Source organism: Protopterus annectens, chromosome 1.part1, assembly GCF_019279795.1.
Source record: "Protopterus annectens isolate FY-2018-M chromosome 1.part1, PAN1.0, whole genome shotgun sequence".
NCBI lineage: Eukaryota > Metazoa > Chordata > Ceratodontiformes > Protopteridae > Protopterus > Protopterus annectens.
This window is the reverse complement of record NC_056726.1, coordinates 1,318,971,822-1,318,990,519: the sequence shown is the minus strand read 5'-3', so window position 1 is coordinate 1,318,990,519 and position 18,698 is coordinate 1,318,971,822.

Here is an 18,698-nt window from a genome sequence, read left to right as displayed (position 1 = left end):
TTTTATCATGTCCCCATAAATATGGGTATTGCTGAACCAACTCATGTGTGAGTACATAGTTTACAGCTATAGCCTATGTTTTTCCTTAATTAATTATATGTTAATTTTATGTAGTGAAAAGACTTGAAACTGTCTGAAAATGTTCCACAACACTGAAATGTCCTTTTCTAGTCTTAGCAGTTACAAAATAATATAATCTGCAAATATAGCCTTCTTTTCTTTATTACCATACCGATTATATCCTCAGTTTTTGAGTCTCTTATTGTCTCTGTCAGTGGCTCTAAGTATAATGCAAATAGCAAAGGGGATAGAGGACACCCCTACCTGATTCCTCTCTTCAGGCAAAACTTATCAGAGAAGTACCCTCCCACTTTAATTTTTGCCTCCAGTCCCTGTATATATATCCTCCTAATTAAGCTTATTATTCTGTCAGGGAATGCAAATACTTCCATTGTCTTACTCATAAAATCCCAGCTTACACTTTCAATTGCTTTCTCTGCATCAAGAACCAACAAAAGTAGTGGTAATTTCTTACATTCTGGTTCCCTCTGGATCACCCTTGTTCTATTAATGTTGTTAAATGTTTGCACTCCCTTAACAAAAACACACTGATCCATATTTATCAATTCTGGCAACACATTTGCTATTCTTTTAGCTATTACAGACATAGCCACATTAAATCATGATGTAAAAGTGAAATGGGCCCATATGAAGCTGGGTCTGATGTGTCTTTACCATCTTTAAGTATTACAGCTGCAACAGTTTTTTTCCAGGATGCTAGTGATTCCTCTACTTTTAAAATACTGTTAAACAAAACCTTCCAGATCTTTATCACTTCCTTCCCTCATAGCTTCCAAACTTCCACAGGAATACCATCTATTCCTGGAGACCTTCCTGAAGATTTATTACATGGCATCATCCACCTGTCTTAACTGCTGATTGGTGAACCTCATCTACCTCTAACCTTGGCATACCTAAGTATTCCATAAATATTTCCATTTTTTTCTTGATTTCCACTTTCTTCCTCTTTAAATTTTCATAAAATTTCTGAAATATTGTTAATATCTCTACGGGATCTCTGGTTATTTTTCTTGTTATAGATCCCTAAGAAACAAACCTTTCCACTTTTTACAGATGTACTAAATGTTTTTATGCAGTGGAGTTATTATCAGAAACAGTTGCTTTAACAGTGTTTTTTCTAAACTCATGTATATTATCCAGACACTCCTGTATTTTCTCTTTAGCACTCTGCATTTATGCATTTTCTTTTATTTCTTTAGCCCTGATATTCTGCTGAATATCCATCCTGAAATCATATCTTTTTTAAACAAGAAACATCTTCATTAAATTAGTTATGACATAGGCAATCTTACATTTACATAAATGAAAACAAACCATACATACACAAATTCAGTTGCAAACATTATAAATTACAAACCATGTTGACACAATTGTAGTTGCAAACATTATACATCACTTATAATCTATCCAGTCAATCAAACATTATATAGGTCATTCAAATCCTGCCTTCTTTTAAACAATGTTCTTCCTCTGCATGTATTGTTCCCACAATTCCCATTTTTTCCTACGTCATTTGCTCCTACCCTTTCCTAAAGATCCCAATTCTAGTTATTTTATCTCTGTTACTATTTTCTCTACTTCTATTAAAGTTCGTTTTAACTTTGATTTCCATTTCTTAGTAATTTTTTTTTTGGCAGCCACCATAATTAGACTCAGCAAGGCCTTACTATGTCTAGGCAATTCCAATTCTGTATCATAGCTCAAAAAAATTATTTCCTTAGTTACATCAATTTGCTCACCCAGTATCTCTGAAAGAGCAGTCTGCAGGGGCACTTTTAAAGTCTGACAACTCATTACACTCCCAGAAAGTATGTTCCCAGTCACCTCTTTCTTCCCCATCACACCGCCAACATTTACTGACTACCTGATGAAAAATTATTTGGAGTCTACTTGAGGTATAAAAATACGTATGCAAACAGTTTCAAGCAAAAATACTAAATGTTCCAGACAGTTGCATATTTGCAAGACAAATATATTAGCCCCTCCACTGTTTCTTTGTGAATTGCTTATCCAATCTCTCTTCTCAATCCATTCTAACATCCTCTGAATGATTTTTACAATTATCAGGTTTTACCTCATATCATGCGTTCCAGCCCCAAAATCCAGACAAAACCAAGAAAGGAGGGGGGTGTCCATACTCATCAAGGACACCCACACCTCAAGGTTGGTGGCAACGCACGATGCATCGGAGACCATCCAGGTGCAATTAACCATAGGCAAGACTGCTCTGCAATTTGTAGCATGTTACAGGCCACCCTCTCAAACTCAGGAACCTCACATAGCTTTCCTGAAAACACTGGAGGGGATAAATGTATCTCTAAACACCATCATACTAGGTGACTTCAACTACCCTAATATAGACTGGGATCACTACTCAAGCCCAAACACTCTAGCCCAAAGGTTCCTGGAGTTCATAAACTCAAATGCCATGGAACAACTAGTCACCATCCCCACAAGAGGTGAAAACATACTTGATCTCATCATCACGAACATGGGATCACAATGTTCAACACCGGAAGTATACCCCTCACTGGTGAGATCAGATCATAAACTAATCTCACTGGAGGTCCTCATCCCGCCCCCACCTGAGATAAAAAAAGACCACAGTGAAGAACTTCTCAAAAGCCGACTTCACACTTCTAAAGACTAGTGTGGTCACCTTTAAGGCCACCGAGCCGGCGGCAAACATTACTCAAGCCGCTGAATCACTTACAAATGCCTTCTACCAGCACCTACAGGACTGCATGGATCAGGCAATCCCAAACAAAACAAAGACTCTTTGTACCAAAGGCAAGCGTCCAGCCTGGTGGACCCCAGCCATAAACAAGCTCTACAACAAAAGGAGGAAGCTACTACAAGATAGAGCAAAATCCTTAAAAGGTAAGACACCTCTGATCATTATAAGTAAAAAACTAAGAGCTCTCATAAAATCATCCAAGGCAAATTTTGAGAGAAAAATCGCTAAGGACTCAAAAGACAATCATAAGGCCTCCTTTAGCTATGTTAGAAACCTGGGAGGAAACTCCCAGATATGCTCAGAATTAGTTCAAAATGATGTGAAAATTACTGAACCTACAGACATTGCCAACATACTGGCTGACAGGTTCAGTGCAAACTCCCCCCCCCTCCCCCCCAAAAGGACATATCTATACCAGAGGATTGTAGCCCCCCAAACATCTCTAACACCCAGGTGAGAACTGCTCTCTCCAAGGTGAAAAACACAGCATCCATGGGACCAGATGGTGTCCCCGGCTGTGTGCTCCACGAACTCAACGAGGAATTAAACCCACAGTTAGGACAGCTGTTTAATCTTAGTCTCACCTCAGGATACGTACCCAAGGAGTGGCGCACGGCAACTGTGGTCCCACTTCACAAAGGCGGTGCCTCCACCGACCCTGGAAATTACCGTCCCATCAGCTTGACAAGCCTGATCTGCAAGGCCATGGAGAGGATCATAATGGAACTCATAAATAAAGACATAGGGAACTTGCAGACTTTGGATCTAACCCAGTTTGGCTTTGTCAAAGGCAGATCATGCCTTTTAAACTTGGTTGACTTTTTCGAAACAGTCACCAAGGCCATTGATGAGGGAAAGGCAGTCCATACAGCCTACCTAGACCTGGCAAAGGCTTTCGACACAATACCCCACTCAAGTATCATTGAAAAACTCATCAGCTTAAATGTAAACCCATACATCACAAGATGGGTTGCAAACTGGCTAAGTGACAGAACCCACAGGGTCAGAGTTGCTGGCGCCATGTCAGACTCAAAGCCTGTCACAAGTGGTGTCCCACAGGGCTCAGTCCTGGGCCCACTCTTGTTCGGCATCTACTTTTCTGAAGTACAAGCAAATACAGGAGGGTTATGGCTGACAAAGTTTGCAGATGACTGCAAACTGGGCGCCATAGTCGAAAACACATCTGACACAGATATCCTTCAGAAGGGTCTCACAGAAACGGATAACTGGTGCCAGAGACATGGCCTAAAGTTAAACGCCAAGAAATGCATAGTCATACCCTTCGGGAAAAACAAGATTACCCCTAGCTACCATATAGGTGGCAATCCACTGAGCACAGAAGAAGTGATCAGGGATCTGGGGACCCAGGTTGACAGTAACCTATCGTTTGACACTCATGTTGCTAAAGTAGTTAGGAAGACCTTCTACATTGCCCACCTGATCATGAAGGGATTCACATCTAGATCAAGGGAGGTCATCGTCCCCCTGTACTCATCACTCATCAGACCAATGATTGAGTACAATGCCCCATTCGGAATGTATCTGACCCGACACCTGCAGCAGCTGGAAAGGCCCCAAAAGTTCCTCACCAAAAGGATAAAGGGTCTCAAAAATATGTCTTACGCTGCCCGACTGAAGAAACTGCAGCTCTATTCAGTCGCCACGATTGCTCAGAGGTGACCTGTGCCTGACATACAAGGCCATGTCAAACCCAGAATTGATGAACATGCTTCACCTCAAAAAAATCTAGATCCCTCAGAACTACAAGGGCAGGAGACTTAAACCTTGACACGGTTATTAATAGGACGTGCTGGAGGGACAGATTAATCACCCAGAGACTCCCTATGCCGTGGAACAAAATCCCGGTATATGTGAGGCAGAGCACCTCGCTGGCCTTGTTCAAGAGAAATCTTGACCAATGGATGGGAGATCGCAGATATACCCCAGGGATTACCCCAGTGTCACTGCTTGACAGAGGCACAGCAAAATAATGGGCATAGTTTTCTTCAAAATAAAGGGGTGGCGAAAGCCACAAAACTCTAGGCTAGGCTTATAAATGCCCTTGGGCAGATAGCCTAGTATGAACCTATGAACCTAATAGTTTATATGCTCTACTAATTATTCCTTTCTTAATGACAGCTTCTGTTCTAGATTCTAATAAAAACTTTACCAGTGTTGGTCTTTCATTTAGGAACCCCTATTTCTTTCTGTTTGCCTATACTCTGATATCAATACTTAATAGAGAAGGCAATCTCTAACCTGCAGTCCATGTAGATTCTTGGCATCTATCCATTCTATTATCTTTCCCTCTCTAGTTATTTGCTCCCAATACCTTGGTTCATTTGCCAGTTTCTTCCAAAAAGTTCTAGCCCCCTCTTGCCTATTGTCTATATCCCTAATTGCAGTCATCCCTATCACTGGAATCTCCTTTCTCCATGCCTGTGTTGGCTTAGTACTTAGAATACTTTCTGCTACTGTATGAATATAATGTTTTGTATGATTATTGTTATTCTTCTTAAAGGTCTGCATCCAAAATCCCAGTCTCTCCTTGTTTCTTGAGCTTCCCCCATTTCATTATTATCTCTTTCCACTTTGAGTTATAGTTTTCTGCTTTTGTTATGTATATTCACCTTAACTGTGTTGCTCTGAAATACCCTTTCAAATTAGGTAATCCCAATCTGCCTTGTTCTATTGGAAGAATTAGCTTATCCCACTTGACTCTTGCAGTGTTCCCTTCCCAGATAAAATCCTTCAGATATTTATTAATTGCAATCCACAACTTCTCCTATGGTTGATAAAAATATGCCTGACCTGTGTATAAGAATAAAGGGACTAAAATCATTTTAATTGCTTGCATCTTACTATCGATATCCATATAACAGAGCTTCCATTTTCTCAGTTTTTGTATTATCTTTTGTTTAGCCTCTTCCCACATATCCATAGCTGCCACACCAGAATCATTTTAATATATATTTCTAAATACTTCATTTTATCATGTCCCCATAAATGCGGATATTGCTGAACCAACTAGTGTGGGGGTAATTTACCACTATTACCATTGTTTTAGCTTCACCCGCAGTGGTGGTGGTGCGGTAGCATTGTTGCCGCTGTCCGGTTCGATTCTCAGCTAGAGCGTCTTCTGCGTGGTGACATGCGTGAATGGGTGTACCTTCATTGAAGGTTGTGTGTCAGGGCTGGTAACTCGGCATGTAAAATTCAACTACCAATCATTAGCGGACCGGAGTTCCGCTGTGGCGACCCCTAACAGGGAAAAGCCGAAAGACACAACAACAACCTTTGTTTTAGCTTTATTAATTTTGTATCACAAAAAGATCTGAAACTGCCTCAAAATATTCCATAACACTGTAGTGTTCCTTTCTGGTTTTGTCAGGTATAAAACAATATCATCTGCAAATAGAGCCAGCTTTCTTGACTACCATACCAATTATATCCTTGAATTTCTGAGTCCCTTATTTTTTTTGTCAGTGATTCTAAATATAATTCAAATAACAAAGTGGATAGAGGATACCACTGCCTGGTTCCTCTGCTCAAGCAGAAATTATCAGAGAAGACCCCACCCACTTTAATTTTAATCCTTAATCCCTCATATATCCTCCTAATCGACCTTATACTTTTATCAGGGAATGCAAATGCTTCCATTGCCCTACTCAAAGTCCCAGCTTACACTGTCAAATACTTTCTCTGCATCAAGACCCACCAACAACAGTAGTATTTTCTTACATTCTGCTTCCCTCTGTATTATCAATGTTCTGTTAATGTTGTCAAATGTTTGCCTCCCCTCCACAAAACCACACTGATACATATCTATCACTTTTGGCATGAATTTAGCCATTCTTTTAGCCATTATAGACAAGCACTTTATAATCATGGTTTAGTATTGAAATGGGCCTGTATAAAGCTGGATTTAATGGATATTTACCCTCTTTAGGTATTACAGCTACCACTGCTTTCTTCTAGGATGGTAATATTTCTCCTACTCTTAAAATACTTTTAAACAAAACCTTCCAGTTCTTTATCAGTTTTTCCTTCTTGTTTTCCAAATTTCCACAGGAATAACATCTATTCCTGGGGACTTTCCTGTAGAGTGGTTACACATCACCATTTTTATCTCATCTCCTCCTATCCCAACTGTTAGTAATTCAGCCTCATCTACCTCTAACCTCAGCATATTTAATTCTTCCATAAACATTTCCATTTCTACATTTTCTTGACTTCCATATTTCTCTGCTTTATACAGATTTTCATAGAATTTCTGAAATATTTCTAATACTTCTACAGGCTCCCTTGTTATCTTCCTTGTTACAGGCTCCCTAAGCTCGGTGACAGCCCTTTCTACTTTCTTAAAAAATGAATTAGCACAGGAATCTGTCTAGTTCCAACCTCACCAACATGAGTGTTGAGGAAAAAATAATAAAAAACAGAAGAACTAGTAGTCTTAAACCTTCGTTGATGAGCTCAGTCACAATCATTTTCAAAAATCATGAAGACCAGGTAGTGTTCCAAAGCAACAAGCCTTCACTCATCAGAGATATGTGGTTTGTTACTGAGGATTGCTTGTCTGTGATGAATAAAGGTTTGTGCATTTGGAACACTACCTAGGTTTCATGATTTTGGGAAATTGTTGTGACTGAGCTCATCAATGAAATTTTAAGACTACTAATTTTTCTGTTTTTTTTTTTTATCCCCTTCTACTTTATTACCTGAGCCATTGTGCTAAACGTTTTTGTGCTTTGGAGTCATCGAAAACAGTTGCTTAACAGCAATCTTTTTAAACATATGCATATTATCAAGTTAATCCCTTATTTTCTTTTTAGCATTCTGCAGTTGCTACTCTTCTTGTTCTGTGGGATTCCCCATTTTGCAGTACTTTAACATTTGTCACTCCCTCTAAGTAATTCTTGTTCCTTCTTAATCATATCTCCCTTTTCTTTTATTGCTATCATATTTTTAAACTCCACTTTAATTTCATCCCACTCCCTAGCTATATTTTCAGAAGCAGTTTTTATCTTCTCTAATAGCTCCTGAATAATTTCCACTACCCAGTCCTTAAATTCTTCTCTTTTCAACAGGTAGGTTGGGAAAGTGCCAGTGTCAAATTTTTATTTATTACCTTGTGTTTTTACTTTATTATTGGTACATGATCTAAAATTGTTATTGGGTGTGAATCAAAACCTTCAATTAAATGCACATGTTCATGTGAAATGTAAATTCTGTCTAGCCTACCCCAGTTTTTGTATCTTGAGGAAGACTATACAAATTTCTCCTAGTACTGAATTCACATCATGTATGCCAAATATGTTCATAAATTTCTTCAAAAAAATCTACCCTCCTTTGTTATATTTTCCTTCTGAGCCCCCCAGACACACCTTTACTGTTGTAAACCAAATTCCAGTCCTTACCTATAAGCAATATTCTTTGTTGAAAGCTTATTGTTGCTCCCAGAATTTTTTAAGCTCACTATAGAAGTTTTCTGTGGAATATAAATACATGCCAGTGCAATCCTCCTCCCTTCCCAGTAGCCCATTAGTACTACAAATCTAACATTATCTTTTTATCCTCTTCAACCACTATTGGAGCCCTTCTTGCAATTAATATAGTCGTCTCTTCCTTTATCCCACGTATTTCTCTGAATAATTATCCTGAAAACCTTTCTTTATCAAATTCACATGTTCAGTTCTCCTATTTGCACTCCACATTTTTAAATATAGTTCACTACTCTTTCTTTTTGTATTTATCTGTGAGCTAACTGATGTTTAAAGATATTACAAAAAGCATCATTTGCTTGTAAATGTAACAGTTTTGATAAATGTCTAGTTCCAGCTTTTGTGTTAATTCATACACTGGCAGGTTACTCTTTTATATAGCTGTTTCTTGTCATCTCCATTTGAGCCTATGTCACATCTTACAAACCTGAAATCCTCGCTCTATCAAATTCACATGTTCACTTCTTTCCAAGTGTGTGTCCTGTAGCATTACTATTTGCACTCAGCATTTTTTAATACAATTTGTACTGTTTTACCTTTTTGCTTATACCTATGTGGCGATTCCAAAATAATATGTTTAGTGGAGTCATTCTGATAAGAAGTTATTATTCCCATCTATTATTTATGACAGCTTTTTTGTTTGAATTTCCATCTTTTGTGCTAAACATACCCACTAATGTTTTGCAGGTTGATCCTTGTCATTTCCATTTAAACCTATGTCACATTTTATACGACTTCTTGTTTCAATAAAAACCCTCAAACAAAAAAACAAATCCACCCCAAAACCTATTAACTTAAGACAAACACATAAAACTATGTACATCTTCAAATAATAAAGTTTAACATTTCTGATAGAAACAACCATCCCAAACTGACAGATGCATTCACAGGCACTGACGTACAATTAAGATTATCCATGCAAAGATACATGTTACAGCCTGTGCTCCTAATTATACTAATTGGCATCTGTTCTTGTCTTGCCTTTATTCTCCACCCACGTGTGAAAAACAACTTGTATGCTTTCAGAAAACATTAGCCTTAAGAAAAATGCACTAGCTATCTTTAAATAAAGCGGTTATAAACTATTCTAGTAAATGCATAAAAGTATGTATTTACCAAAAAGCTGCTCTTATCCCCTTTCAATAATTTCAAACTTTATTTTTACTGAACTGCTTGCCCTTGTACCTTTTAATTTTGCATTTATCTCAGTAAACAATGTCCAGACCTCTCAAGGTATTGCCTACACCTTTAGTCAGCTTGTTTTCCTGGAAACTAAGAACAAAATGTAGAGTTGCTCTCAGCTTTAGATTTAGCCACTGTCACTGAGCATTTATTTGCTTAAAGAAAACTATTTATTACATTGTGGTCTTTCATTTTTTTAAAACTCGCTTGCATTCACCAAACAACAAATCATTAGATTAAGCCAAGGGCTATTCCAGACATTCACGTATGCAAAAGTAAAAGAAAACATTTCATTTCTATATATATTTTAATCAGAGCACTTTTACAACCCCCCCCCCCCAAACAGCCCAAGATTGCAACCTACTTACTTGATAGGTTGTTGTGTGTTCTCCTCCTTGGTATGAAAAACAACCTGTAAGTTTTCAAAAAATATTCATTTTTCTGAAGTGTCCGGTCTTTCTTCTTCTTTTACATTACAATGTCTACTGTTCATACAACTAAAAAAAGAGAAAATATCTTGTTTACTTTAGTATTTTATCACATACAAAAATCACTGAAAATACTTTATGACATGAAATTCATATCATTAAATGTTTTATACAAATACTGTTAAGAATAAAATTTTACTTGGTTACTTTTTTTTCCTTTTTCCTCCTTATTTTTCCTTTTATTACATAACATGATGTAAAGCATATGACTGTTAGTCTCCCAACAAGACTAATAAAGTCAATCTTCCTCAGCTACTATTTATTTTAAAGCCATGTTTCACAAATGTGATTGATACTCTATAGTCTCACATTTATTCACTAATTTCAGTTACTGGTCATCTTCATGTTCATTTCCATCTCCCAACCCAAGACATCAGTTCAAGTATAAGGTACTCTCGATTCTTCCAGTCAACGCCTATGTTTTTTTTTCTCTTTTCCAGTATTTCCCATTGCATCATTTGAAAAGGTTTCACTGGCAAAGCCTCTTTATGAACCTTATCATCAGAAAAATGAGAAGCACCGCCCCCTTCTGTTTGATGGGTTATCCATTACTGAGCCAACATTTCTAGTTCCCCCTTAGCCTGTTACGCATCAAAAAATTATATTGATCCTCAAGGAAAATTTTTCTGGAGACAGCTACATAGTGAAGCTTGAATATCACAGCTGTCTCCCGACATTTCTTGATTCCTGGGATAAATTTGGTTTTCTTCTTCCTGGTGTACAGTGAATAATTATCTTCCACAAACACTCTATTGTCTCCATAGTTTAATATTTTGCTCTTCTGCCACAGTTTTGTTAGGATGAACTCTTGCTGCTGTTATGACTGTATATTTACTAATACAGGTTTTGACTACTTTCTCATGGCTGGGTTTGGAGCATACACAGGATGTGCCCTTTCAGTTAACAAATCCTGCTGTGGCATGCCAGTCCAGTTACTTATTTGTGCTTTCATAAAATGAATACAGTCTATTAATTCTGGTTTCTTTGCTACAGCAGAAAATCTTAGGTTTTCTCTGCAAGTTCTGTCCTCTAAATCTACCATTTTTGAAATAGCTCTTCTTGAGCAGCGTCGTACTTAGCCAGACTTTTCTTCATTACAACTTCTGATTTTTGCAGTTTTATCAGTTTCTCTAAATAGCTGTTTTAAAGCTTCTGCAATTTTTCCAGTCTTTTGTTATTTGAGTTGATATACTCCTCAAATCTTTCATTCATTTTAATCAACTCTGAGAGCAACTTTGACTTATATTTTCTTCTCAAGTACTGGAAGCCATCCCTTATACAAAAGCTGGAGCTTGAACTGCTTTTAAAATCTGCAGAATTCTTCAGACTCTCAATTCCTTCTCTGCTGGTATCTAGGCAGTGTATTTTATAGACAGTAACTGAATTTTACTAAAACAGACAATTACTGGCCCTTATCTGTCAGTTTCTTTTTCTTTTTTCACACTGGGTAAAACTGAAATTAAGTTGTTGATCAGTTACCAGCTAGCTTAGAAAGACTGTTTTTCATCTTTTTTGGTGTTACACTTCCTAATTTTAGCTTGGACTTTTTTTTTTTTTCGCTAGAAAACCTGTTCAATATTGGATTGTACTGGGGTGGATTGATTTTTGTGTTCGTTTTGGGCTTATCTCTGGTAGGCACAGCAGGCTCTATGCAACCACTGATGCGGTTATACTGAACTTCTGTAAATAATTCTACATAGGCTACTGTGCTAACTGGGTCTTGAAATTTGGCAGGTTATTTAAGTACTCAAGTCTACAAAGCTTTTTTTGTATACTTCCAGTTCACACTCATATCTCCTTATGATGTCCAGAACATTTTTGGGAGGGTCTGGCTTCTTTAACTAATTTACTTACCAGCTAATATTGGCAGTACTGGAAAGCACTAGGCAAAGTGTGATACTAATGTTGTTAGTCTAGATTCACAGGGGGGTCATAGGTTAACTTGGCTAACAACCAAAAGGGCCTTTTTAAGTCTAGTCATGCATCTCAAATCTCTCACAAGTTGTGGTACCCTTGATAAGTGTAAGCATGGGCTTGGGAGATGAAACATTGACAAACAGGGACCTGGGAGTTGAACAATTTACAGACTGCCTACATCCATTAGATACAGAGGTGGCATACCAGGGAGGAAATTCTTATTCCCCATCCAAATGTCCAAGTTACTCTTGAACTGGGTCAGGGAGGAACTCTGCTTCACATAGCAGAATGGGTTAATTCTGGTGTTTGTTTTATGGATAAACCGGAGGTCCGTCAGGTTGGGGTATGACAATACTTTGTATGCCAGGCATAGATCTCTCCTCAATAGCCTGTAGGATGTACAATGCAGGAATAGGGCCTTAAGGCAGTCAACAGAGGACATGTTAATTATGCCCTATATTCTTTTTGTCAGAAACCTCTAAGGACATTCCACTCTGCTTGTGACTGGCACATTTGTAAAGGTGGACTCCCCAGTTCTAACTTCCTGCATCCTCGTCTGTAAACCAGCTGGCTATTCACAGGGGGATATAAGGGTTTATCCCTAACCTCTTGAGTTAGTCAACAATGTCCAAGTGAGGAATTGGTCAAATGTTTTAGCCAGGTCAAGTAGGCAGTGTGAACTCTTTTGCCCTTATCCATTGCTTTAGTGACCTTCTTAAAGTTCATGCTGAGTAGGCCTGACCTGCCCTTGAAGAAACCGGTGTCTGGTGGTTTCATATGCTATTATTGATCATTGTCATGATAATTCTTTTCATGGTTCATAGGTTGGTACTAGGCTATCGGCCCTAGGGCCTATACAGGCCTAGCCATAACAATTCCCTGGCTATTTCTTCCCAAAATATTTACTTCCCTGGACCCCTGTCTAGCAGGGCAACTGATGTGATCCTTGGGATGAATTTCCTATCTCCCATCCAGTTATCAAGGTTCCTTTTGAAGAGGGCCAAAGAGGCGCTCTTGCTCGACATGTATGGGCAGTCTATTTCAGAGTCTAGGGAGGTTCTGGGTCAGGAGCCTATCCCTCCAGCATGTTTTGTTCATTGTGATGACAAGGGTTTAGATCCCTGGAGCGTGTGGCTCTGAGGGATTGGGATTTCTTTAAGTGTAGCATATCCGACAGCTCTGGGTTTGACATGGCCTTGTATGTTAAGCAGAGATCACCTCTGAGTAGACGATATGGGACAGAGTATAGCTGGATTTTTTTTTTTTTTTTAAGAGTGTCAGCATAGGGCATCTGGTTTAGGCCTGTGATTCTTTAGGTGAGGTATTTCTGCGGCCTTTCCAGGTGTTGCAGATGTCTTGTGAGGCACATACCAAATGGGGCGTTGTATTCTATAATGGGTCTAGTGAGGGATGAGTACAGTGGGATAATGACCTCCTTTTTTCTGGATGAACAGTCCTTAGTGATGAGGTGTGCCACATTAAAAGGATTTCATGACTGTTGTGGCAATGTGGTTATCGAAGGTGAGACCACTGTCCACCTGTGTCCCTCTCATCACACTGTCAGTGTTTAGCATACTGCCACCTATGTGGTAATTCACAGGTACATGTTTTTTTTTCCCAAAGGGGATAACTATACATTTCTTGGCATTGAGCTTGAGCCCATGGCTCTGACATCAAGCATTTCTGTAAAGCCCTTTTGTAGAATATCCACATAATTTAGGGATTTAATAATGGCTCCCAGTTTGCAGTCATCTGCGAACTTTGTTAGCCAGATTCCCTTAGTGTTGGCCTGTACTTCAGAGAAGTAGATGCCAAACAAGAGCGGTCCCAGGACTGAACCCTGATGTATTCCACTTGTCTGGAGCTGGATTTGGAGTCGGCTGCTTTTACAGTGTGGGTTCTGTCTAAGCCAGCTGGCAACCCATCGAGTGATGTAGGGATTAATGCCCAGCTTAGTAAGTTTATCTATGATTCCAGAGTAGGGGGTGGTGTCGAAGGCATGGTGGCTTTGCATATGAGACTAGTGAGACTTATGGGTCTGTAGAGGCCTCACCTTTGTGCAGTGGGATGATTGTCGCTATTCTCCTTTTGTGAGGCTCAATGTTTGTTCAGAGGCTACAGTTAAATAATTACAGAAGGCCTAATAGTTCATGTTTCTTACTATTGCAAAGCATCCTGGGATATTGTCTGTGCCCACTGATGCAGTGTTCTTGGCCTTAGAGGCAGCACTGAGTACCTGTTCCCTAGTGATAGTAGAGGGAGTTATAGGGTGTCCTGCAGTGGATAAATTAATCGTTGTTTGCTGCTTGTTATTCATATTTTCATAATAGAGACCTACAATCTATTGAGGTATATGGTGTGAAACACCAGTGTGGGAGACAGGACAATTCAGTGAAAATGCTGGTTTATATTACATTATACTGAAAATATTGCTGATTGCTAGTAATTATGAAAATAAGCAATATGTCCATGTGTACTTAATACTCAAAAATCTAAGTGACTTACAAACTATTGCACTGGCATCAGGTGAAACCATAGATGATGTTGAAGAAACCACTTTTGATATTGGCACTACAAGTTGCACATCTTGAGAGACATCCAGAATTTTTTGTATTGCTAATTATATAATAAAACATAAGATTTCATATTTTTGTAAATATCTCAATAAACATGCACTTGTATAGAGAAATTGTTCTCATGTGAAAGTTTATACCTGGTTAACAAAAATGTTCCAACTATATGTGCCTTGGTTTTATAGTTTACAAGATACGAAAATTTGTTTGTGAAAGTTTAGAAAAAATTTTAATTTGGGGTTTCTGTCCATTACAATGTATTAGTATTACAATATTTATGAAAAAGACCATCACCATAACGTTGTTTGTACAGCTTTAATAGCTTTTATTTTTCACAAAATATTTACATTTGTTTATGTTATGCTTTCCAAGTTTATTTTTCAGAAAATGGTCTGGAATGCAAGATCCTTCTAGAGGTATAAGATTCCACACCACTTAGGTGTTAATGGTAGTTTACCTTAGAGTAGTTTCTGGCCATTACAGGGTTTGCTGGGGATATAGAATTCATTCTTATTTTGAAGGAGACTTCTTTGTGGTGTGACTGAGAGGACAAGATGCTGGGAGGTCTCACATCCTCCCATATTTGTGAGTACTAGATCCAATATGTTTGCACCTTTAATAGGTATAAGCAGGAACTGGTTGAGGGAGTTTTTGTTTGCAAAGTCTATGAATTGTTGCACTTGCAAATGCAGGGTCCTGTAGGATTGCAAGTTTTATAGAGTGATAATTAAATTCCTCCATGAGTATGGAATTTGGTTGAATGGCGAGTCTCCAAAAGGTCTAAGTCTGAGCTCTGGATTTCATGTGGCATACATTGTGACTTATAGCTTGCTAGGATATGGTACGGGACTTTGTCTGTGGTAATCTGGACATGGATGAACTGCAGTGCATTACCCCCCCCTTTTTCTTGCATTTATTTTTCCCACCTTTGCCTTAAATTTAACTACACGTTAGACAGTTATTAGCATATTCTTCTTGTCTTAAAAATTTATATTATTATTCACCGATTATTTTACTGGCAGTTGTCATTTTTGCTTTAAAAATATTTGTGCATGTTTGCGTTTTAAAGTTTGTCTTTATCGGTGCATGTTTACATTTTAGTTTGCCTTTAAATACAGTGTTAGGTTCATAGGCTCATAGGTAGTTACTAGGCTATTGGCCCTAGGGCCTATACAAGCCTAGCCAAAAAGGTACCCTGGCTTTTGCCACCCAAAAAAATTATTTTCCTGTGCCCCTGTTGAGCAAAGCTACAGAGGTGATCCCAGGGGTGAATTTCCTATTTCCCATCCAGTCACCAAGATTTTTCTTGAAGAGTGCTAATGAGGAGCTTTGTTAGATAGGTAGTTAGTTCCATAGTATGGAAAGTCTCTGGGACAGGAATCGATCCCTCCAGCACGTTCTGTTTATTGTGATGACAAGGTCCCTAGAGCATGCAGCTTGGAGGAATTCGGATTTCTTTAAGTGGAGCATGTCCAACAGCTCTGGGTTTGACATAGCTTTGTATGTTAAACAGAGATCGCCTCTTAGTAGGCGATATGCGACGGAGTAAAGCTGGAGTTTTTGAAACGGTCTGTGTCAAGCATCTGTTTGAGGCCAGTAATCCTCTTTGTGAGGTACTTCTGCAGCCTTTCCAGTTGTTGTAGATGTCTTGTGAGGTACATACAAAAGGTCTAATGAGTGAGGAGTAGAGGGGAACAATGACTTTTTTTCCTGGATGAAAAACCTTTTGTGATGAGGTGTGCCATGTAGAAGGATTTCCTGACTACTGTGGTGATGTGATTATCAAAGGAGGGACTACTGTCCACCTGTGTCCCAAGGTCTCTTTATCACACTTTCGGTGTTAAGTAGACTACCACCTATGTGGTAGCTCATGGGTACAGAGTTTTTACAAAAGGGGATGACAATGCACTTTTTGGCATCGAGCTTTAGGGCATGGCTTTGACACCAGGCATCTGTCTCAGTGAGGCCCTTTTGTAGGATGTCTACATCATTGGGAGTTTCAATTATGGCTCCCAGTTTGCAGTCATCTACGAACTTCATTAGCCAAAGACCTTCAGAAAAGTAGATACTAAACAGGAGAGGACCCAGGATTGAACCCTGTGGTACTCCACTTGTCACTGGTCTGAAGTCGGATTTGGAGTCTGCTACTTTCACAGTGTGGATTCTTGTCAGTGAGTCAGTTGGCAACCCATATTGTGACAGGGATTTATACCTAGTTTAGTGAGTTTATCTATAATTCCAGAGTGGAGGATGGTGTCAAAGCTTTGGTGAGATCTAGTTAGGCTGTGTGAACCACCTTACCCTCGTCTACAGCTTTGGTGACTGCTTCAAAGAGGTCAATCAGGTTTAGGAGACATGATCTGCCTTTTACAAACCCGAACTGGGTGGGGTCCTGAGTTTGGAGATTACCAATGTCTTTGTTTATAAGTTCCATGATGATACATTCCATAGCCTTTCAGACCAGGCTCATTAGGCTAATGGAGCGGTAGTTCTCGGGGTCTGTGGTGGCTCCCCCTTTGTGGAGTAGGATAACCATTACGCCATTCAGTGGGCACAAAGCTTGAGGTGAGGCTATTATTGAACATGGTGCTTAGGTGGGGTGCCAGTTCATTCTGTAGTTCATGTAGAACACAGACTGGGATGCTGTCAGGTCACATGGATGGTGTGTTCTTGGCTTTGGAGAGGGTGTTTTTTTCTGTGCAGCCATGATTACAGGAACTTTGCATTCTTCCAGTATAGAGATGGGCCCTTTAGGGGGTGGGAGTGGGGTAAAGTTAGCACTGAAACTATCTGACAGGATGTTGGCAATATCAGTTGGTTCTGTATATTTAGTGCCATTGTGCTGTAACTCAGAGCAGATCTGAGTGTTGCCACTGAGATTCTTGACATAGCTATAGAATGGTTTGTGGTTGTCTTTAGAATGAGTGGCAATTTTGTTTTCATAACCAGCTTTGGAGGATTTTATGAGGGATTTCAGCTTCTTACTGAGGCTGACCAGGGAGTTCTTCCAGTCATGAGAATTTACTCTTTTTTGCAACAGTTTCTTTCTCCTGTTGTAGAGTTTGTTTATGGCAGGGGACCACCAGATTGGCTTCCTTTTTTTGGAGGGATAGCATCTTGGTTCTGTTAGGGATAGCATGATCCATGCACTCATGTAAGTGCTTATAAAGTGCATTTGTGTAGGATTCTGCAGTCGTACCTCTATTGCCCGTCTGCATGGGTGTCGTGAAGTTTGCTACTTCTGTCTTAAGCATGAAGTTGGCTTTGGAGAAAAATTTTACGGTAGTTTCCCTAATGGGAGTGTGGCGGGGTGTGGATGTCTAAGCTGATTAGCTTGTGGTCGGATCTGACCAACGAGGAATTGACCTCTGGTGTAGAACACCGGTTGCCCATGTTGGTAACAACCAGTCTAGGATATTGCAGCCCCTGGTGGGGGTGTAGATAAATTGATCCAAGGTGTTGCAATTTATGAATTCCACAAAACGTTGAGCAAAAGAGTTGGTACACGAGTAGCTTTCCCAGTTAATGGTGGGGTAGTTGATATTGCCCATTATTAGGGTGTTGGGTTGTACCCTAATATTTTCCAGTGTATCAAGAAATGAGGAGTGGGAATCCTGGAGCATAGTGGATCTGTAGCAAGTTACAATTTGGATTGCGGTCTTGCCCAAAGTTAGTTTCACTTGGATAATCACGGATGCATTATACTGAGCAACTAGTCTGGAGGTGTGGATATCCTTAATGAATATGGATACTCCTCCACCTTTAGTGTTTCGGTCCATGTTAGGTGGCCAAAAGGTGTGGTATGAATTATAGCCTGGTAATGCAGGGGTGCTCTCTGGTGCCTTGAACCAGGTCTTTGTCGATGTTCTCCATTTTAAGGAGTGCCTCAAATGAGTGTATTTTGAGGTTTAGACGTCTAGCATTGAGTAGCATTACCCTCAGATTTTGCTTGCTTGTACTGGTACTGTGGTGAATTTGTCATTTGAACCTTGCCTAAAAAAGGCACTATAGGGGTGGCAAGAGCTTTAGCCACTATCTGGAATCCCAAGGGTGACAGGGGTTTCCTTGTATCTATTGTATTTTGCTTTACTGGTTTGGATACTTGCCTCCGGTTCAACATGGAGTTGGGTTTTCAAAAATGCATCTCTGATAAGAAAACTCCTCTCCAGCACAGGCATCTCCATTGTGTTAACAAGTTTAAATGTGCTGTTTATTT